Here is a 4763-nt window from a genome sequence, read left to right on the forward strand (position 1 = left end):
TTTACCCCATTTTATTCTCCCTTTCTCTTTGTCCCAGTGCATTCTTCCTTCTCACCCTTAATTTTATTTTTTTATATCATTCCATCATATTCAATTCACATCTGTGCCCTCCTTTCTATAGATAGATAGATATAGTCTCCTTCTAACTGCCCTAATAATGTGAAAGTTATTAATGAATTAAAACTAACATCTTTCAATATAGGAATACAAACAGTTTAACTTTATTAAGTCTTTTATGATTTCCCTTTTCTTGTTTTCCTTTTTTTTTTTTTTTTGGCTTCTCTTGAGACTTGTAACTGAAAGTCATATTTTCTACTCAGCTCTGGTCTTTTGATCAAGAATGTTTGAAAGTCTACTATTTCACTGAATTTCCATTTTTCTCCTGAAGGATTATACTCAACAGCATAGATGATTCTTGGTTTTAATCCTAGCTCCTTTGACCTCCAGAATATCATATTCTAAGCCCTTCAATATTTTAATATTAAAAACTGCTAAATCTTGTGTGATCCTGACTGTATCTCCATGATATTCAAATTGGTTGTGGCTGCTTGTAATATTTGGAGTATTCATTTGTGGCTCTCTTTCAGGAGGTGATCAGTAGATTATTTCAATTTTTCTTTTACCTGTTGGTTCTAGAATATCAGAATAGGTTTCCTTGGTAATTTCTTGCAAACTGATATGTAGGCTCTTTTTTTTATCATGGTTTTCAGGAAGTCCAATAACTTTTCAATTATCTCTCCTGAATTTATTTTCAGTCAGTTATTTTTCCAATGAGATATTTAACATTTTCTTTTTTTTTCCATTCTTTTGGTTTTGTTTTGCTCTTTCTTGATGTCTTGTAGAGGTATTAGTTCCCCTTGCATAATTCTGATTTTTAAAGAATTATTTACTTAAGTGATCTTTTGTACCTCTTTTTTCATTTGGCCAGTTCTGATTCTTAAGGAATTCTTTTCTTCAGTGAATTTTTCTGCCTGCTTTTTTTTTCTATTTGACCAACTCTGTTTTTCATGGCACTCTTCAACCTCATTGAATTTTTGTACCTGTTTTTACCATTTGACCTATTCTGTTTTTAAAGATATTTTCTTCAGTATTTTTGTTGTTGAAATAAAAAGGAGCTGTTGACTCCTTTTTTCATTTTTTTCCTTGCATCACCATCATTTCTCTTTCCCATTTTTCCTTTACCTCTCTTGCTTGATTGTGTTGTTAGGTTTTTGGAAGGCAAATGGGGTTAAAGTGACTTGCCCAAGGCCACACAGCTAGGTAATTATTAAGTGTCTGAGGCCGAATTTGGACTCAGGTCCTCCTGACTCCAGGACCAGTGCTCTACCCACTGTGCCACCTAGCCGCCCCCTCTTGCTTGATTTTTAAAATCCTTTTTGAGGTCTTCATGGTCTGAGACCAATACATATTTTTTTTGGAGGTAGGAATCTTGACTTTGTTGCCTTCTTCTGAGAGTATATTTTTATCTTTCTTGTCACCATAGCTATTTTCTATACTCAGATTTTTTTCCTGTTGTTTGTTCAAGTTTACAGCCTATATTCATTTTCAGTAAGATTTTGAATTCCACGTTTTTCTATCTCAATCCTTTCCCTCCCTCCCCTCCTTCCTCCTCCCTATGACAAAAAGCATACTCCCTATGAGTATTCTGATGTATGTTATATATATATATATATATATATATATATAAAATCATATTAAATATATTTCCATATTCATATTGTGAAAAAAGAATCAGAACAAAAGAGAAAAAAAACCTTGAGAAAGGATAATAAAAACAAAATAAATTTTTAAAAAGTGAAAATAGTTTCCTTTGATCTTTATACTACTGAGAAGAACTAAGTCTATCATAATTGATCATTGCACAATCCTGCTTTTAATGTGTAAAATGTTCTCCTGGTTCTACTCACTTCACTCAACATCAGTTCACATAAGTCCTTCCAGGTTTTTCTGAAACCCATCTGTTCATGAGTTCTTACAGAACAATAGTTTTACATTACATTCGTATACCACAATTTATTCAGCCATTCCCAATTGATGGGCATTCCTTAATTTCCAATTCTTTGCCACAACAAACAGCAGGTATAAATGTTTTTGAATGTGGTCTTTCCCCCCTTTTTTTATTATCTCTTTGGGATATAGATCTGCTAGTGGCATTGCTGAATCAAAGGGTATGCAGTTTGATAGCACGTTGGCTATAGTTCCAAATTACTCTACAGAATGGTTAGATCAGTTCATAACTCTACCAACAATGCATTAGGGTCACAATTTTCCCACTTTCCTTCCAACATTTACCATTTTCCTTTTTAGTCATATTAGCCAATCTGACTATGAGCTAGTACCCAAAGTTGTTTTAATTTGTATTTCTCTTAGTATCTTTTTATAGTCACTTTTTTGAACTTTATTCATTTTCCCAGCTTTACTCATTTTGAACTTTATTTGAAAGTTGGACTCGCTTGATGGAGATGCACTTTCCTATACTTTAGGCCTTTTCATGCTTCTATTTTTAGAGCTAGTTGTGAGGGTCTGCAAGTTTTTTCTGCTTTCAAGATTCTTGTGTGTGTGTGTGTGTGTGTGTGTGTGTTTATGTTTGTGTGTGTTCTGAATAGATTTCTATCAGACTTCCAACCTCTTAAGTTTTCTGAGGCCAGAAAATTATCTCTCTCTGACTTTTTATCAGTTCCACCACTCCAAAATTTGATTGAGGATGCTATTTTAAGGTTGTTTGGAGCAGAATGTTCCTAAGCTTCAACTGGGTGCTGCCCCTCTCATAACTTTGAATGTGAATGGATTAGACAGGCCAATAAAATGATAACAGATTGGATATAAAACAAAATTCTATGACCTTTGAAACACATCTAAGAAGCAAAGACATACACAGAATAAAAATTAGGAACAAGAACAAAACTGACCTAGCTGTGTGGCCTTGGGCAAGCCACTTAACCCCATTTGCCTTGCAAAAAACAAAACAAAACAAAACTGACAATGGACAATGCATGAGGTAGATACCAAAATGGTAGAGTAGAAATCCTGCCATTAGACAAAGAAAAAACAACAACAAAAAAAACCCATTCAAAGCAATAAAAGATGAGTAAGAAAATTACAGTAAGACTGAAAGGAGTGGCAGCTAGGTGGCATAGTGGATAAAGCACCAGCCTTGGAGTCAGGAGTACCTGGGTTCAAATCCAGTCTTGGATACTTAATAATTACCTAGCTGTGTGGCCTTGGGCAAGCCACTTAACCCCGTTTGCCTTACAAAAAAAAAACCCTAAAAAAAAAAAGACTGAAAGGAGGGGCAGCTCAGTGACACAGTGGATAGAGCAGCAGGCCTTAATTCAGGAGGACCTGAGTTCAAGTGTGGCTTCAGACATTTAATAATAGCTAGTTATGTGACTTTGGGTAGGTAAGTCACTTAACTCCATTGCCTTAAATAAATAAAAAAATTTTTTTAAAAACTGAAAGGAACCATAGAAAACAAACCAATATCAAGATTAAACTCATTTGCTTCAAATACTTTCACACCTAAATTTGTAAAAAAAAACATTAACTGAATTGTTGGGGAGCCATGTCTGATTTCATTGTAACCTCATTTGGGTTAGTTTTTTTGCGTTTTTTGATTTGGTTTTTTTTTTTTTTTTTTTTGCAAAAATACTGGAGTGTTTTGTCATTTCCTTCTCCAACTTATTTTACAAATGGGGATACTGAAGTAAACCAGCTTAAAGAATGTGCCCAGGGTCATACAGCTAGTGAGTAGCTGAGGCCAGAATTGAACTTAGGTCTTCCTGACTACAGGCTGGGCATTATATCCACTGTTCCATCTAGCTGCCCAGGAAGACATAGACAGTGATATAATAGTGGTAAGAGATTTAAATGTTCCTTTCTCAGTTCTGAGCAAATATAATAGATAAAAGGATAACACAGGGAGAAACAAATTACTGATTGGGGAAAAAAAGTGAGGGGCTGCTGCGTGGCGCAGTGGATAAAGCACCAGCCCTGGAGTCAGAAGTACCTGGGTTCAAATCTGGTCTCAGACACTTAATAATTACCTAGTTGTATGGCCTTGGGCAAGCCACTTAACCCCATTTGCCTTGCAAAAACTTAAAAAAAAGGTGAAACACTTCTGGCATTTCTTAAATGATACTGCTAAAGAATATACTATATATATATATATATATATATATATGTGTGTGTGTGTGTATTATATTTACATAGATATAGACATAGACCAACATAGATTTCAGCATTACATAAAATGTTTACAAAAACTAATATTTTATTAGGTACACATATTGCAAATATTATAAAGGTAGAAATTGTAAAGACATTTTTTATTGATCATAGTGCAATAAAAATGAAAAAAGATTATAGCAATTAATCAGCTGTGAAAGACTTAGCAACTCTGATCAGTGCAATGATCCATAGCAATTATAAAGGATTCAAGATGAAAAATGCTTTTCATCTCCAGAGAAAGAAATGATGAACTCTGAGCACAGACTGAAGCACATTTTTTCACTTTCTTTATTTTTCTTGCTTTTCTCTCCACAACATGGATAATATGGAAATATATTTTATATAACTTCATATGTATAATGAGTATTTTTATTTCTTACCTTCTCTGAGTGGAGGAGAGAGTATATGAAGAGAGAGAATTTGGAACTAAAAATAATTTAAAATAAAATAAAAATATAAGAGAAAAAAATGGGATCAAACAATATCCTAGTGTCCTTGCAAGCTCTGTACAAATCAACAGTGTGTTAGTACATATA

Source organism: Macrotis lagotis, chromosome 1, assembly GCF_037893015.1.
Source record: "Macrotis lagotis isolate mMagLag1 chromosome 1, bilby.v1.9.chrom.fasta, whole genome shotgun sequence".
Taxonomy (NCBI): domain Eukaryota; kingdom Metazoa; phylum Chordata; class Mammalia; order Peramelemorphia; family Peramelidae; genus Macrotis; species Macrotis lagotis.